This window comes from Cervus elaphus, chromosome 12 (assembly GCF_910594005.1).
Source record: "Cervus elaphus chromosome 12, mCerEla1.1, whole genome shotgun sequence".
NCBI lineage: Eukaryota > Metazoa > Chordata > Mammalia > Artiodactyla > Cervidae > Cervus > Cervus elaphus.
Genome location: NC_057826.1, coordinates 20,273,681 through 20,292,542, shown reverse-complemented (window position 1 = coordinate 20,292,542; position 18,862 = coordinate 20,273,681). Strand labels below are relative to the sequence as shown.

At 44.6% G+C, this 18,862-nt stretch overlaps 1 protein-coding gene across 1 annotated transcript in view; it reads left to right on the top strand.

The window, feature by feature from the left end:
* Positions 1–18,862, top strand: part of TTC9 (tetratricopeptide repeat domain 9) — a 32,154-nt gene that overhangs the window by 965 nt on the left and 12,327 nt on the right. The gene's annotated exons all lie outside the window — the stretch shown is intronic.

Below are 18,862 nucleotides of genomic sequence, written 5' to 3'. Positions count from 1 at the left end.
CCACCCGCACCCACCGCATGCCCAGTGGCTGCTGGCCCCGGGGATCGTTGGCACCAGAGCTGGCCCTCAGCTTCCCCCCAGCTGACCGCATCTCTGAGTCAAGTCCTTGCCCGAGTCCCTTTGGCCCCAGTGGCAAAGGGCAGTTTGCTACGATGCTTTCAGCATCTCAAGCAAAATGGATTCCAAAATGCACTTTCTTCTCTCCGAGCTCTGCTGGGGCCTTGGTTGCCAGGTGAAGAGAGCAATCTCAAAGGGAAACTAGTTCAAGGTTGGGCTTGAGCTGTGCTACATTCTCGCCCCCCGCCTCCCACTCCGTGTAGCACTGATTCTCACACCAGCTGACTGCTAGGCTTTGAGGAAAAGGGAGTCCTTTTATTGGGAAAAGAAATTCCCGAGTACACTTTGGAGATTAAGGTCAAAGTCCGGCATTTTTAAAAATTAACTTCGGCACCGGAAATTTTAAAGTCTCTAAAAACGGAGGAGTCTGGGTCATTCCAGGGCCTTCCTAAGAGAAGGTGGAAGAGGTTGCCAGAGGCCTTATATTCGAAAAGCACTCTTTGGTCTTCTCCCACCCCATCTGGTGGGATTTGGGAATGATCCACCTCCTCTGATCAAATTAAAGGCCATCACTCCTGGTCCCTAACCCTTGAAGTTGCCCAAACTCTTTAGCTCTGGACAGTTGGAGCAGAGTTAGGTGAGGAGAATGGGTGTGGCTGGGGATGGTGGATTTGTCTGGAGCCCAGACAGTTGAGGGATGAAAAATATATGTGGATAATTGTGCTCTATTTCGGAGTGCCAGTCAGCTCTGTTCCCTTGAATGCCTCTAGTGCCAGCCTACCTCTGCTTCCATAAGGCCATATCCAGTGTCATCTTTAATCAGGCAGAGCCAGGCACTTTGAAATTTGTTAAGTAGTTTACAAACATGAAGGATTAATAATAATAGTTGTAGTAGCAACGGTGGGGATGGTGCTGTGATAGCAGTCCTACTGGTAAGTGCAGCAGGTAAAGTAGTAGTAATATGGCATAGATGTATTTCAGTCAATCACAAGGCACGTAGTGATTCCCTTCCTTTCCCGCAAGTCTCTGGCATATTCACTACTGCCTGATGAATGTAAAGGGCAGAGTGGCCATGGGTGGAGAAATCACTAATGCAGTGATTTCAGAGTGGCAGTAGAGTCTTCTATTTAGTATTTTCCATGGGCATTCTAGGGTTGCCCCTCACCCCATGCTTTTGGCTGCCAGCCTATGGCTAGCACAGCCTACCGTCTCCCCAGAAGGGGTTATATTTCCATGGTGAAACTAAAGCTGTGTCTTCCTTTGGTCAGGCCGGCCCAGTGGGCGGGGCTAAGATCTGAACAGTTCCTCCACCTCCACGCCCACCCCCCCACACACACTCTGGAAAACTTTAGTGGTGAGAGAATGGAAAGTAGCAAGGGCAGATTTCCCCCTCTGCTGCTTGTTCCAGTGCTCGCCACTTATTAATATTCATAATTTATGGATTGCAAAAGTAATGCATGCCTATCAACTGTATTTTCTTTTAGAAAATGCAAAATTACCTATGGTCACAGCAACCTAAAGAAATCCATTGTGATATATTTCCTTCCTGTATCTTTTTCTTTACTTAAATGTAAACTGTTTACAAAGTGAAGGACCTCCTGCATCCTGTTTTTATGCCCAGTCGCCATTGTATCAGAGCATTTTTTACATTTCACTAAAATCTCTTTGTGAAGATTATTTTCAAGGGCAACCTAAAATTTTTAAATACGTGTTTACAATGATCATTGGATGGAAAGAGGAAGAAGTATGGTCCCTATTATTGTTGTTAGGACCAGAGCAATGCAGTGTGGCCTGTAAGATAATCTTTCCCCCTGTGCCTGATTGAAGGGAAGAGATAGCAACTGCAAGTTTGTTCTGGCAAAAAGGCAACTGGCCCTTCCATCCGGGCTGCAGTGCTGGCTGAGCAACCCAGTGGGCTCCAGGTAGGAACAGTCTGAAGATGTTGGTCCTCTCAAGGATCTGTCCTTCTACACAGCTGTGCATAGAGGAAGAGCTTTGGGGTTTAGAAGCAACATGGACTAGCTCAGAAATACCTGGAGGATTAGGCCATGTTGCTAAGGGCATTTCAGCACCAAACAAAAACTGTTGTGAGGCTTCTGGAGGAAATCTAGGTTCAGGGGGTCCTTGCACTCTGCATTGAAGGCCCCAAGAGAACAGCAAGTGGGCAGTTAGAATCTGCTAGGAGATATTTGCCTAAAAATCCATTTGGATGACTTGAGGTGACCATTTGAAGGGTATGCAGGCAATTTTCAAGGTGCTTGTGGTTGTGGTCTGTTTTGGCTTAGAGTTTCCTTCTGATTAGTAGGGAACTGGCCAATGGTGGAAGGCTTCTCGATTTGATTGTGCGTGTCTTATTCTCTAAGAAATTCAAGGGAAATGATGGGCAGCATCTTCTTACTTCAGAATTTCTAATGATTTTGATACAATGATTAGAAAAGATATTCTGACCTGCCAGGGGAGGTGTAGACATGTAATTCTTACCAAGGCTACAAAAGAGGCATATACTGGCCAACTGATGGACTCCCATTGACCTCGAACAAGACACAGGACTCCCCTGAGGCCTTGGAATGTTCTGTGCAAAACCTCTTGAAAGACAGAGCCTTTTGCTTTACATCTGTTCCTGTGGGATTGTGAGGGCCCCAGCTGGGATGTGATCAAAAGGTTGTAATGCATGACTTTGTGGGTATTTTCAAATGATGTTCAAGACTCAGATGCCCACAGTGGAGATGAGTGCTGACAGGCCATGGCATTGAATCTGAAGGCTAGATGAGAGTCAGCTTAGGCCCCTATTCCTGGCACACCCTGTGACTTTGTATAAGTTCCTTCCACATCATTTTATGTCCATCTTCCTATCTATTTAGAGCTATGTTTTGGGGGGCAAGTATTTGTTTTACCGAAGGGGCAGGTAATTTCTATTGAATTAAAAGTCCCAGGACAGGGGAATGACACGGCCTAAATAAGTCACACCTGAAAAAGGCCTGGATGAGAGTCAGTCAGTTTTATCAGTACTTTTTCATCTTCAAGCCATAGAACTGGAGCCAGCTACATAATTTGTGGGGCCCAATGGAAAATGAAAATGTGGGGCTCCTTCTTCAAAAAAGCAGGAGAAAATTGTCCTTAAAGGTCTTAAAAGATAAAGCTTTTCCCCTTTCTTTCATGGTCTCTCTCAACATGGTGTTTTTATCTGCTATTTAATGTCATTATGAGAAAGTTATAGATTTAAAGGATTGGCATGAATTTACCATTCATCTTTATAGTGTGCAGTGCCAGTTTTAAGTGGAAATACAAGAGCACTTAACTGGTATGTGAAATCACGTAAGTTCCACAATTCACGTTTTGCAGTTTGTACATGCATATGTAGTTTATTCCTACTGGAACTGTGGAAATGCTGACAAAATGAACTCAACTGCTTTTATTTCACTTTTTATATGCATACTTTTTTGTGTGCACTCTTTACCAATCTTGCCTTTCTGATGAGTAAGGAAAGGAAAGGGAGCTATTCCTTACTCCCACCCAAATCTTTCCTTCTCTGTCATCATTTTCAGCCTAAGTGGTTGGCTAGCACAGGGAAGTAACTTAAGCAAGAAAGGATAAGCTGGGGTTTTAGGTTATTTGTGTTTCTTAGAGCACTGTTGCTTCCTTTCTGCATTTGAAGCAATTTCTGGGTTGAATGGAAAGCCTGGCCTCTTTGGGCTGTCAGTGTATATGCTTACTTAGTTATAGACCAAGCACCCTTACCTTATGCTTGTTGAACTCCCCTTCATTGTGGAACCGCTGTATGCTTATGGGGCATTGTGAATGCTGGGTACTACGTGGGGCTTCAAAGAGTGTGTGTGCCTCTCTTCTGATCACGTTCATGCTCCGTTATCCCATGGGGCTTCACTTACAAAAGAAAGAAAGTGAAGTTGCTCAGTTGTGTCCGACTCTTTGTGACCCCATGGACTGTAGCCCACCAGGCTTCTCCGTCCCTGGGATTTTCCAGGCAAGAGTACCGGAGTGGATTGCTATTTCCTTCTCCGGGGATCTTCCCGACCCCCAGGGATCGAACCCAGGTCTCTGGCATTGCAGGCAGACACTTTACTCTCTGAGCCACCAGGGAAGGCTTCCAAGACATAGTTTCAAAGATAAAATAAGAATTTCAAGAAGTCAACAGCAGAGCATTAAATCAAATACAAGGACCTTCTGAACATGGGTCCTATGTGACTGTACCCTTGAAGCCACCCCACAATGGGACACCAGTAGATGATTGAGTGCATGCATCTAAGGTGGACAAAATTAGATACAGACTCTGAGGCAGATTCTAAGACAAAAGGTACCTGACAGAAATCGGTGTGGGAACCAAAGGACTGAGCATGAAGATGGATAAATTACGAATGCAAGAACTCAGTTGTTAAAAGAAGAGGTCAAGAGCTAGAGACAAGCAGTTAACCTGGTAACCAGAAGATGAGTTGTTGGGATAAGAACTGGCAAAGGAAGGGGAAAGAAGGAGAGGGGTTTCATGGTAAGATGCTCAACCAAGATCTTGCCATATGGATGGGAGAGCTTGACCCACCAAGCCATTGTTGACCCAAGGCTGGTCCTCAGGCAGCCCCTTGACCAATAAATCTTAAGCCTGTAAACATGGCTTCAAAGTTCATCTTCCAAGAAAGAATATGAGAATTTAAACTTGTAGAATGCTTTCAAGAAAAGAATATGCCAAATGTAGACTTCAGGCTGATTTCTAAAGTGGATTCTGAAGTTCCTTAGTTTACCTACAAAAGTAATGAGTTGGATGGCTCGTAGCCAGCAACTGTCTAGGACATCTTGAAATAAGAGTCCGTACAGCCAAAATGCAAGGGAGTGCCCCATCCAAGGCATGGGGACTCACTGCAGGGTGGACAGGAAGGCCAAGATGTGGAGCAACCAGAAACTGTCCCCAGAGCTTCACAGGTTGGGAGTGACCTGTGAGATGGAACATTCTCTCCTGCCAGCTGTTTTCTTTCATCACCAGGTTGTGCCTCCTTCATACAACTAGGATGAAAACCCAGTGTTTCAACCAACCAACCAGCAATTTCCTAATTTCCAGATATTTGGCTTTGGAAAATCAGATGTCCCTGCTGGGACCAGATTGTCACTAAGACAATACTGTGGTCCATTCCCAATCACATAGCAGCAGCCACAGCTCTAGCATGGACAATGTACCAGACATTAAAAAAGCCAAAGATAAGGGAATTTGCTGGTTGTCCAGTGGTTAGTATGTGGTGCTTTCACTGCCAGGGACCAACGTTCCATCCCGGGCTGGGAAAGAGATTCTGCGAGCCATGCTGTATGAGATGTGTGTGTTAGCGGGGAAGGTACTTAAAAAAAAAAAAAGGCCAAAGATAATACTACATAAGATTAAAAGAGTTTATGGGCTTCCCATGTGGTGCTAGTGGCAAAAAATATGCCTGCCAGTGCAGGAGACGAAAGAGACCTGGTTTGACCCCTGTGTCAGGAGGATCCCCTGGAGGAGGGCATGGCAACTCACTCCAGTTTTCTTGCCTGGAGAATCCCATGGACAGAGGAGCTCTGGCAGACTACAGTCCATACGGTCGCAAAGAGTAGGACATGACTGATGCCACTTAGCAGGCACATATGGTCTTCCTCATGGATTTCATATGGCCTTGAAATTATTATTAGCAGGGTAAAACTCATTACCTTCCTTTTATGCATACATACACATTTTCATATCAGCAATGAAATGATACCATGTCTGATAGGACTCAAAACCAACAGTTCCCAAATTTTATAATAAACTATACTGAAAAATTATAATATATATATATCTGAATCACTTTGTCATACACCTGAAACTAACACATTTGTAAATCAACTATACTTCAATTAAAGAAAAAAAAGGAAGCAGAATGTGATGTGTGGTGCCAAGGAGAGTTGACTTGAACCTGAAGAGTCCTGGGTTGAAATGTATCCAAGTGGACCTTCTATTCTTGTTCAGCCAAAAGGAGTTTAAAACAGCACTCAAATTACAGACAACATTACACAGAGGAAGACTGTGGAGCAAAGGTTTCCCTTTCACCGTGTGTCTGTGTGTAAAAAATGAAAGTGCTAAGGAAGTGCTAACTAGCTAGCTTGAGAGTTATGTAAAATCAGAATTATGATTTTGGATTTGGATATGACCCTTACAGTGGTGTGTGAATTTCCTTGTCAACATCACCACCTTGTCATCAACATGAGCTTAGACACTTCCAAAAATAGGGATACTTACCACTACCTAAAGTGACTTATTTAGCAACCACCACCACAAAACAACAGCTACAATGATGATAACGGTCACAACAACGGCAGTAAAGACTACCGTGATGGGCCCAGTTTCTGGCATCCAGTAGATTTTCCATGAATGTATTTGAAAGGAATGAAAATGCTTATCCTAGCATTTGTCTCATATTAAGGATCCAAGAAATTCAAACATTTCATTAATATTAATTGAGCAACTAATAGGCGCTAGACACTGGGGTTGAGAGCTGGGTACACAGACAAGGTCACTGCCTTTCATGAACTTACGTATATGCCTATCTAACTCTGAGACAGAAAATCCAAGCTTAGAACAGTTAAGTCCCTTGCCCATGGTCACATAGTAGTATATGGCAAACTGGAATTTCTCATCTGCCAGGTCTCTAATTTGAAAGCCTATAATTCTAAACACTCACCCCACAGCCTCCATCTTTAGAAGTTTCTTTCTTAGGTACAAAAATTTGCCTCCTTGAAATTTCTATCAATCCATTCGTATTCTATATACCTTTTGAAGCAACACAGAATACATCTCATCAGTGTACCAAGGAAAAGCCTTGACATTTTTAGGGCAACTCGCTTGCCCATCCTCCAGTCTTGTCTTCTGTTAAGCTATTCCTTTTTTTATTTTAATGGAAAAAAAGTCACTACTTTTTTTTTTTATTACCGTGATGTGCCTTGTATGTTTAAGATTCCCATTTCATGACCATCCTGGGTGGTTAAGGGGAAAGTGTCCTATATATACTCTGTACCAGGTTTTGTGTCACTAGGAAGGAGACTTGAATTTATGTGGACAGAGAGGAATGAGAATTTGATGAGTCACAATTTCTAATGAACCCTGTTATGCCCCTCTCTCCAGAGTGTGTAAATTCTAGTTAAGAGGTCTTGAGAAATTCAAGTGGATCTGTTAAGAGTAGGAATTAATTTCAGCCATTACTTCTTCAGTGATCAGTTTTGTGACCCACTAGAAGAGGAACATCTGGACTTGTCCAAATGCATTACTGCAGACCTGGTTAGTTTTAATGTCATGAGAGTAATGATCGCATCATTTAAAAATATGTTCTGGTTTAAGTGCTAAATGAGATTGGACACAATATTATTCTGTGTGGCATGCAACATTTGCTCTCCTAACATCCTCTAAAGTAGTATTTATTTTTAAGTTTGTGTTTTTGTGACTGACTGATAAGTTCTAACTTTGGGAACCAAAACCTCCTGTCCCAGGAAACAAAAACAACCCCTCCCCCAAACCCAGCAGTAAGCAATCCAGTTGGCCCTGTGTCTAGTGGGGCGGGAACTGAAGGAGACTCATGTGACAGCTGGTGGCACATTCACTACGTACGTGAACTTAATCTGGTCACAAGACCTCTAGTCTTGAGTTTCCTCACTTGCTAAATGGGTATAATCATGCCAGCTTAACTCACAGGGTAAGGGTGAGAAGCAAGAAGATAATGTATGAATGTACTTTATAAACTATAAAGTATTGAAGTATAAGTTATCCTTTGAAGTGAATGGGGGTGTTTAGAAGAAAGACAAAAGAATAGGAAAAAGAACTGGGGGGCTTCCCTGGTGGCTCAGTGGTGGAGAGTCCGCCTGCTAATACGGGAGACACGGGTTCGATCCCTGGTCTGGGATGATCCCACGCACCACGGAGTAACTGGGCCCATGCACCACAACTCTTGAGCCTGTGTTCGAGAGCCTGGGAGCTGCAATTAATGAGCCCATGTGCCACAACTACTGAAGCTCAAGTGCCCTAGAACCCATGCTCTGCACCAAGAGAGGCCTCCACCACAGTGAGAAACCTGTGCACCACAAATGGAGAGTATCCCCTGCTCTCTGCAACTAGAGAAAAGCCATGCAGGAATGAAGACCCCATACAGTCAAAAATAAATAAAATTATTTTTTAAAAAAAGAAGTGAGGGCAATACCATGGTGGCCCAGTGTCTAAGACTCTATGTTCCCAATGCCAGGGGACCCAGGTTTGATCCCTGGTCAGGGAACCGGATCCCACAGGCCACAGTGAAGACCTGGTGCAGCCAAGTAAATAATATATAGAAATAAAATAGAAAGAAATAAGAAGTGGGAACTGCCCAGTGAAGGAAATTCCCACTAATTCTTACAATTTTAAAAGGGATCCTTGAATAGTATCCCTAGTAGATAATAGGAAAACTCTCTTGATGCATGGTTTCTACATTCAGTATCTATCCCATTTTGTTTCAAACACACACACACTCAAACGATTCCCCGAATGCAGGTCAACCACAAAAAGAAAAGCACTTGCTAATAAAACAAAAGTGTTTCTGATGAGAAGAATGTGACCGCCGTTCTTTGCAGGCCAAGTTCCCCCCCTTGTCTTCAGACATCCCCATCGAGAACACAGCAGAAGTGTGACTTGATGGAGTGATACGGACAGCAAGTTCTGTCTCTTACTGGTCAGCTGCCTGGAATCAAAGGATCTTGCCTCAAGTTTTCTGACGTCCGAGGGTTGGAGTCCAGAATCTTGGAGGTCCTTTCCAGCTCTGACAAGAATAATTCTCCATTCTTTCTGAACTGGGTGGCCATTACCGAGAATGGGAGAGTTCTGTGTGGATGGATAGGAACCAGTCTCCAAAATCTATCATTATGTGAAAAGGCAGGGGTTTCCCTGGTGGTCTAGTGGTTAAGAATCCATATCCAATGCAAGGGACACGGGTCGAGATGGCCCGAGATGATTCCACATCCCACGGAGCAACTAAGCCCATGGACCACAACTACGGAGCCAGTGCTCTAGAGCCCACAAGCTGCAACTACTGAGCCCATACGCAGAACTAGTGAGCCCACCTGCTGCAACTATTGAAGCCTCCACGCCTAGAGCCTGTGCTCTGTCACCAGAGAAGCCACCGCGGTGCAATCAGAGAGTAGCCCCCGCTCACCACAACTAGCGAAAGCCTGCATGGAGCAACGAAGACTGAGCTCAGCCAAAAATAAATAATAAATAAAAATCTTTTTTTAAAAAAGGCAGAATGCAGATCAGTGTTTAAAAAGTATAAATTAGCATCAGCATATACGCTAGTACAGTATTTGCTTTCAAGAAGATTATCTGAAATTATGCAAGTGAAGCTGTTCATTTGAATACAGAACTGGACATTTTTACTTTTCTTTTTGATGATTATGATTTCATTGTTTTTAGAGCAATTAAAGGTTTATAGACCTGGAGAAGGGAATGGCAACCCACTCCAGTATTTTTGCCTGGAGAATCCCATGGACAGAGGAGCCCATGGGGTCGCAAAGAGTTGGACCTGACTGAGCGACTAACCCTAAAGATTTATAGCAAAACTGAAGGTAAGGAGCAGAGATTTCTCATATACTGCCTGCTCCCATACATGCCTAGCCTGCCCTGGAGTGGTACGTTTGTTACAGAATCTGTGTTGACCCAGCACGATCACCAAAAGTCCATGGTTTTCTTCGAGGTTCTCTCTCCTGTTGTACATTCTGTGGATTTAGACAAATGTATGATGACATGTCCCTGTCACTGTGGTACCATACAGAGTGCCTTCCCTGCCCTTAACATCCTCTGTGTGCTTCCTCTTCATCTCTTAACCACCCCAACTCCTGGCATCCACTGACCTTTTTACTGTCTCCATCGTTTGCTTTTTCCAGAATGTCCTATAGTTGGAATCATACAGTGTGTAGCCTTTTCAGTCTAATTTCTTTCACTTAGTCATATGCATTTAAGGTTCCTCTGTGTTCCTTTTTTAACTTTTTCTTCTAAATCTTTCTATAGTGTATGACTTTTCTAAGTATATGCATTATTATATTTATTTTTAACGAAAAACGATGACGGGATTATCTGTGTGGAAAGATTATGCATAGTTTTGCTTCTTTTATTTTCCCCCTAAAAAAAGCCCACCTTATACACACGATTTTTAATGCTGTTCTGGATATTACCAGTCTTGTCTAATCATGTCAGAATGTGACACATAAGATGTCAAGCAAAATTATCCCAAGCCCCAAACTTTCTCTTATTATCCCATCTTATGACTTATCCTTTCTGCAGTGCCCACCACCCCAGAGCACACACAGGGCTAGGTCCTGGCAGCATGGTACCCTCACAGCAGGGGGATGGATGCCCTTCTGCACTCAGTAACGCATGAGTGATGGTGTGAATCTGCTGGTGAGAAAGGGAAGAAAGTTGAGTCAGAGCTTGTGATACAGACTGGTCCTGAGCATTCATGATGTACCTCTGGTGTGGAGGAAGGGACCGTATGGGTGGTCTATGACCAAGATTCTTTTCAGCCCCTGAGTCTAGGAAATCCTGCCCCGTCAGTAGCTCAGACACAGCACCCGGAAGGAAGCTCACTCACTCATCAGATCCTTATTGGATGCTTGCCATGGCTGTTCATAGCCCAAATCTCAAATCCACCGTGTTCTCCTCAAAACATGGCACGGGGTTGTGGGAGCAGGGTTCTCATTTAGACTCTGCTGCTCACTTGCACTGTAACTTGGGAAAGGTCACATCACTCCAAGCCTCAGTTTCCTCATATGTAAACAGCAGGGTGTTGGGTCAGATGCCCTCCAAGTCCCCTTTCAGAAATGTTGAGCCGTCTAGGATTTTGAAAACTGTCTAGTACCCCCCACCCCACCCCCTTCTAGCCTCTCTCTCTTCTGGAAGCAAGCAGATTTAGAAAGGAAACAGGAAACAAGCTGTCTTTTGTTCTAGTTTACTGATACGTGCTGACAAATAGGCATGAAAGATCTCAACCAAGATTTCCAAGGTAGCCTTGCACATGTGAAGGTAAACCAAAATAAAGGAACCCACAGTCTCGCAGAGTGATAGAATCAGACAGAGGGTCTCCGAGAGAAACCAGAGTGGGGTTTGAAGCCTCTGTAAAATATTAATTACCTGGGCCCTGGAATCTAAAGTGATGGCATCAGATATTACCTATTGCTGCTAGATCCTCTCAGACTATTCAAAAATTCAGACTTTGATTCTTAGCAGGCCATCATTCACCCTATGAAATCTGGCAAAACTAGCTACATTAGACCTGGAAGTTCTGATGGAGCAGGTAAAAGGCTTTTAAGAAATGAGCTGGCAGTGGCAGGGCCAAGCATTTCAGGGAACAGTTGCTAGCTAAGCTGTAGCTTCTGAGAGAGTTGCTACCCTTGGCTTAAGACTGGAGAGCTCTGAGGAGTCTCGGCCAGGTCCTGAGCACATCTGGACCAGGATGTGCTTCTGGGCATATTGCTTGTGCGGAGTCAGAACTTAGCTCCTTTCTCAAATGGACCTGAACCTCAGGTTGCAGATGCCACTTGGTCATCGGAACTTGTGTCTCTGACACCTCGAGGGAGAGAAAGGCTGTGTCCCTGTGTGTGCCAGTGAAAATGGGGGAGGGGGGGGAGAGAGGAAGAAAGGAGCACAGAGGAACAGGCAGGCAGCAGACTTAGACCCCAGAAAACCTAAGAGCAAGGAGGCCTAATGGAGAGGAACTTTACTTAGCAAAAGAGGGTCTGGCTTTGACCCCTAACTTCCCATCTACTCCTCCATTAACCTTGGTACAGTCCCCATCTTGACAAGCTTCTGTTTCCATTATAGCATGCGAGCAATAATATGCACCAGATCGGACTGTGATGATTGAAATTAAAGGATACATGCATGCATGTCCACTACAGTGCCTGGCACGTAATTGATGCTTAATAGATGGTGGCTATGTGTAAATCTAGTTTCTCTGGTGGCTCAGGAGGTAAAGCGTCCGCCAACAATGCGGGAAACCTGGGTTCAATGCCTGGGTCAGGAAGATCTCCTGAAGAAGGAAATGGCAACTCACTCCAGTATTCTTGCCTGGAAAATCCCATGGAGGGAGGAGCCTGGTAGGCTACAGTCTATAGGGTCACAAAGAGTCTGACTCGACTGAGTGACTTCACTTTCACTTTCATGTGTAAATCTAACTCCTACTCCAGTAAGTACTATGGCAGGAAAGTGTGCAAGAGGGGAGGACAAAGGACTCAGCAAAGGAGACTGGGGGAATATGGGAAGCAAGTGAGCAAAAGAGGGGTCAGGGCAAGTTTCAGCTCTTAAGTGTCTGCAGGGCTGAGGAGGTGAGTAAGATGTGAACCGGCAGGCTTTGGTGTGGGTGTTTCCTATCTGGGCCCGCGAGGCTGGGTGAACGATAATCCACCAGGCTTCCTCTGAAAGGCAGCTGATCTCCTGCAGGCCCAAGGGCCATGGGGCCCCTAAGGTTTGTGCCTGCTTCCATTTTCTCAGGGTTTAAGTCAAGCCATTGACTTGTAACATTTACAGACTGCTGGGTTCTAGGCAGACGTGTCTCTGGCCTGAGATTGTGTGGGCAAATAAGCTTCAGATAGACGATGTCTGTTCTCCGCCCTGTCCATCCTCCGCCCCAGGATTCCCTGACCCGTTCTTTGAACTGAACTAGCAGGGAAAGAACTTCGGACTCTCTCACAAGTCAGACCAGTTCAGAGAAGAGAAGATTCGTGCTGTGATCTGCTGGGTTCCCTGGGGAGCTTCGCAAGCAAGAAAGCGGGACTGATGGGCCGGGGAGAGGAGGCTGTGGAGGAAGTTGAGGCCCCTGGGAGAGGGAGAGGGTGCTAAGCCAGCAGCCTGTGCCCGCTCTGCCTGTTCTCTGGTGCCCTGAGTTGGAGCCAGCTTACTGAGCTGCCTTCCTCTGTCAGAGGAGGAAAGCCCCTGGGCTTGATCAGGGGTCCTGGGAATAAAAGCCCTTGCAGGCGTGTTTCTTGGCATGCGTGCTAAGTCACTTCAGCCACGTCTGACTCTTTGCAACCCCATGGACTGTACCCACCAGGCTCCTCTGTCCATGGGATTCTCCAGGCAAGAATACTGAAGTAGGTTGCCATGCCCTCCTCCAGGGGACCTTCCTGACCCAGGGCTCAAACCCACGTCTCTTAAGTCTCCTGCACTGCAGGTGGGTTCTTTACCACTAGTGCCACCTGGGAGGCCCTGTTTCTTGGAGCCTCCCTTTAATCCCAGCTTACAGGCACTCCTCTGCCATGATGCCTTGGGTCCTCTTATGATCCTGGATCTCTCCAGATGGGCACTTCTCGAACAGGCAGTGCTTTCTGCTCAGGAAACCCTTCAGCAGCCTTCACTGCACCTCTCCTCCCAGGGTCTCCCCCTGCTCTCTTTGAGGACATAATGGGCAGAAGTGATTTCTTAAAAAAAATAAAATCACAGTTGATGAGGGTATTCTAAAAAAAGATCATTTCTCCCCTAAGAGGAACTCTGATGCCTGTTAGTACAAATTCTTCCCCCTGATACACACACGCACACATTTATTTATTTATTTTTTCCCACAAGATTTGGGTTGTACTTGGTTGTGCAATGTTTGGGTTGCACAAATGTTAACAAGTTTTTCCACCAATGTTTTCCACTAAAAACATTTTTCAATGTCATTATCTGTTTTTCTACAGCATGATTTTAATGTCCATGTCATGTTCTTATACCAACGCCCCCGTTATTTATTTAACCAGTCTCCTACGGGTGGATCTATAAGTTATTTCCAACACTTCACTAACATGCACAGTGCTGCCACAGCGAAGCCACAGAAGTGTTCTTTCTGCTACATGTGTGCCTGTTAACTAACATCCCCAAACATACCTGGTGTCATGGAAGAATGGCGGGAGAGATGATCAGAAGAGGAGAGGTGTTTTTTAAAGTCTAGAACGAGTACAGGATGGCATTTTGGCTTCTGAGATTCTTTTCCCCCATCCTGATTCAGAATTCCTGCTGATGGACATGACATGGGTACTTGGCCAGAGCTGACAAGATAAAGATAACCTGAGGCAGTGGGTTTCTTCTGAATATATCTGGGTATATACCCATCATCACATTCCAAATGGCCCAACTGGTTCTTTCAGAGTCCACTTCTAACCCAAGACAGGGTGTGAATGAAGACAAACAACAATCCTGTCCTACCTTCTTCCTCCTGCTCACTCCTCTCTGTGTATATACCACAATGAAGTCATGTAAGAGGTGGGGGCTGGGAATAGGATAACTCGTAAGTAAGGTGCCGTAGCACCCAAGTCTACTTCTTCCTTCATGAACAGGAGCACGTGACAGGCAACAGAAGGCTGACCTGACCTCAGACTTTGACATGACAACTCTTGAGCAGATTCCAATATCCATCACAGGGTTTCCCAACCTCCTCTAAATGCCTGATGACCTGAGGTGAAGCTGATGTAATCATAATAGAAATAAAGTGCACAATAAATGTAATGCGTTTGAAACATCCCGAAACCACTCCCCCACCCCCAACCCCCACCCAGCGAAGTCCAAGGAAAAATTGTCTTCCGTGAATCTGGTCCCTGCTGCCAAAGAGTTTGGGGACCTTAATGGACTGTCAACACAAGACTGTCAACATAGCCTTTAGCTTATAAGATTTTAGAGTGGCTCTTCTGCTTGCCACTTTGTAAGCCAGGTACTGGTCAACAAGGGTGAATAAGAATATAAACTTCCTGAAGATACCAATATCTTTTGAATATCTCCATTTCTTTATGAAGCCCTGGCACAGCCTGTGGTGAATGAGTTCTCATCAAATAAGTTTATGAAGAGTCTGTACCTAGGATTGTACAGTGATCATGAGAGGCGTGCAGCAGCCCTTGAACACTGGGGGTATCCATCTGAAGAATACAAAGGGCAGGGGGAAAGGGCAACTTGGGAATGGTGAAAAGAAGAGACCTCCAAAAATAATGTTGCTAAAACAAAATGAAAGAAACACTTACTTGGCATTGTTTATTTGAATCCAGGGCAAGCATGTGCTAGAACTGGAAAAATACAAGGTCAGAAATTAATATGAATGGAATCCTAGGAGATTTATCCCATGAGATAAAGCCAAATGACTCGTGGTCGTGAGAGCAGCATCAGCAGTAGTGGGGGAACTCTACCTAGGTGCCAGGGAGGGCAATTATGGTGTGAATGAAGATACGGCCACTTGAAGGGTACTGGCCCCCTGAGTCAGCCAGCTTCCCATTGTCATAGGTTCTCAGTGCCTTAGACTTGGAAAAGACCTTTGGGGATCTGTGGGTCTAGGTCTCTTTACCCACCAGAGCCAATGTGGACTTGGGCTTAGACAATCCTGGCTCTTTTTCTAAAAATCAAATGGCCCTAGTAAATCACTTGCTTCTTGCAGCCTCAGCTCTTAGATGGAAGACTCATAAGACCTGTTTTCCCAGAGTCACTGTCAAGGCCAAATGAGTCGTGAAACACTATACAAATGTTTGGTATTGCTACTTACTGAGAATACAATGTATGTAAACCAGTATGATATAGTTTTTCTGTGTGGGGTTTTAAAGATGCCCCACACATGCTTGTCTGGAAGGCAAAGAAGAAGGGTGTCAAAATAGCTACAGTGATGGGCATGAGCTGAGTCTCTGGCTGTGAAAAATGATTTCATTCTTTGGAAAATGAAAGGGTCCACTTGATGATCATACCTGTAGATCTGGCTTCATTAGAAAAAGACCTCCCTACATGTTCTGTCGACTTGCACTTTTGGGCTTCCCTGGTAGATCAGTTGGTAAAGAATCCACCTGCAATGCAGGAGACCCCATTTCAATCCCTGGGCCAGGAAAATCCCCTGGAGAAGGGATAGGCTACCCACTCCAGTATTCATGGGCCTCCCAGGTGGCTCAGACGGTCAAGAATCCTCCTGCAATGCGGGAGACCTGGGTTCAGTCCCTGGGTTGGCAAGATCCCCTGGAGGAGGGCATGGCAACCCACTCCAGTGTTCTTGCCTGGAGAATCCTCATGGACAGAGGAGCCTGGTAGGCTACAGTCCATGGGGTCGCAAAGAGTCGGACATGACTGAGCGACTAAGCAGACACACACATGTTCTGTGAAATTGTTACCCTTAGGCAGGGGTGACTGTAATTTATAATTTACAGGTTTTAGAAAAATAGTTCTTTCTTAGCAAGTTTGAAAAGAGGGAAATTACCTGATCTTGATAAAAAGCATCTACCTAAGAAACTAAAGTTAACATCATACTAAATGGTAAGAGACTTAGTGCTGTCCATGACTCTTCGTAGCAGCATCACTCATAATAACCCAATACTGGAAATGACCCAGCTGTCCTTCAACAAATTAATAGTTTACAAAGTCTTGTGTGCACATGGAAAAACATTGCACTTTACAAGCACTGTATTGTAAGTGGAAAAATGCAATGTCTTAAATAAAACTGTATTTAAAATTGGCACCAAAAAAAAAAAAAAAAACAAAGTCTGGTACACTCATACCAGTGAATACTACTCAGCAATGAAAAGGAGTGAACTATCAATGTTTGTAACAGCTTGGATGCATCTCAAGGGGGGTTATGCTGAGTGAATAAAAGCTAATTTCCAACAACTTCATACTATATGATTCCGTTTATATAATACCTTGAAATGACAAAATTTAGAAACAGAGAACAGATTACTGCTTGTCAGGGGTGAAAAAGGAGGTGGGCATACAGGAGGGATGCTTGATGAAACTGTTCTGTAACAACTTTTGGGGATAGACAGAGGAAACTATGTTTGTGATAAATGGTATAGAACTAACATATACACACAATAGTGAGTGCCAGTCAGCCCTAAAGGAAATCAACCCTGCATATTCATTGGAAGAACTGTTGCTGAAGCTGAAGCTGAAGGACTTTGGCCACCTGATGCAAAGAGCTGACTTATTGGAGAATACCCTGATGGCTAGGAAAGCATGATGGCAAAAGGAGAAGGGGGGGGACAGAGGATGAGATGGTTAGATAGCATCACTGAATCAATGGACATGAGTTGGAGTAAATTCCAGGAGATAGTGGACAGAGGAGCCTGGTATGCTACAGTCCATGGGGTTGCAAAGAGTCAGACCTGACTTAGTGACTGAGAAACAACAAGGTTGGAATATCTAAATAAGATCTGTGGATTGTATCAGTGTCAACATGATAGTCAATATATTATACTGTGGTTTTATTAAGATATTGTCATTGGGGAAACTGGGTAAGCGGTACAAGGGATCTCTGTATTATTTCTTACAAACTGTGTGTGGATCTAAAACTATCTCAGTAAAAATTTGAATTAAAAAATAGGATCATTGGGGTTAGTCTTGCCAGCGGCAGCTAAGATAGATGTTGTTTCAGGAAGAAACCAGAGAAGTGTCACATCGACCCTATTAGTATCACAGTCGACTCTCAATGGAATTGGAGATGCAGGTGGTTTTAGGACATAAAAGAGAGAAGCCTTGGTGGAAACTCCACACTTGGTTTTGTTTGTTTGTTTTTGTCTTTGAATGCAGAGAAACAAGAGGACGAGAGGGTCCTGGAGAGTTACATAGGAAGCTTCCAAATGAGATACATAATAAAATGAACACAGTCTCCATCAGGGTTCCACAGTTACACCTGACAAGAAGCAGAACTCAAGCCTCAAAGCTGCCTAATGAAGAAACTGAATTAAAATTCCTTATAGGCAGTTGAACATTCTAGGAGAGCACTGTGGGTAATGCTTAAGAGCACAGTCTCAGGTGACGGATGGCTTAGAATCAATCCCAGCCCTGACACTTGTTTAGCTTTGTGACCTTTGGCAAGTGACTGAATGTCCTTGGGCCTTGGTTTCCCCATTTGGAAAATGGACAAAATACTAGAACCTACCTCACAGGGTATGTCAAGATTAAACGAGTTAATGCTCAGAATACTGCCTGGCCCATTCATGCTTGATCAAGGTTACCTGCTCTTACTCTTATTACCCTTTCTAGGAGGATAGATGAGTACCACCTCCTGGTGCAGGGCTGGATTCTCCCGAGCTCATCATGAAGCATGTCAGCCTTCTCCCTGTTTCTTCATTTCCTTGACCTGGGCTTCTGTTCACCAGTCAGAAGTCTGTAATCACCAAGAAGAAAGTAACCCCTAAATGTCACATGTTGACTAAGAACAATTGTTTGCTTATGTGTGCACTGAACTGAACTGAAGGTCTTCTGGGACCTGTTTGCCCTTGGGGTAATCCTGGGGTTCCCAGTAGCTCTTCTGGACTTTCATGGTTTAACGGTGGATGTTCCTTAGGAAACGTACATTGAAAATGCTAGAATGTAAAGCACTAGCTCAGGTGAGGTGGCCCACCTGCAGGAGCCCACTGGGGACTTATTAAACGTGTGGATTACAAGGACTTCCCTGGTGGTCCAGTGGTTGAGATGCTGCACTTTCAATACAGGGGGCACAGGTTCAATCCCTCCATGGGGAACTAAGATGCACATCAGTGCAACGTGGCAAAAAAAAAAAAAAAAAACAAAGCAAAAAACTGGATTACAGGGTTCTTCCCTAGACCTTTAGAAGCTACATTGCTGGACATGGGGCCTGAGAATCGCCATGTTAACTAATGATGATTAGTTAGCATGGATGATTTAATGAGAAACACTCATCAGATGTCAGGGTCTGGCACTTGAGAAGCCCTGACTTTTCTCATCCTGCACAAAAGCCTTCAAGGTAGTGTGTGTGTGTGTGTGTGTGTGTGTGTGTGTCAGGGTCTGGCACTTGAGAAGCCCTGACTTTTCTCATCCTGCACAAAAGCCTTCAAG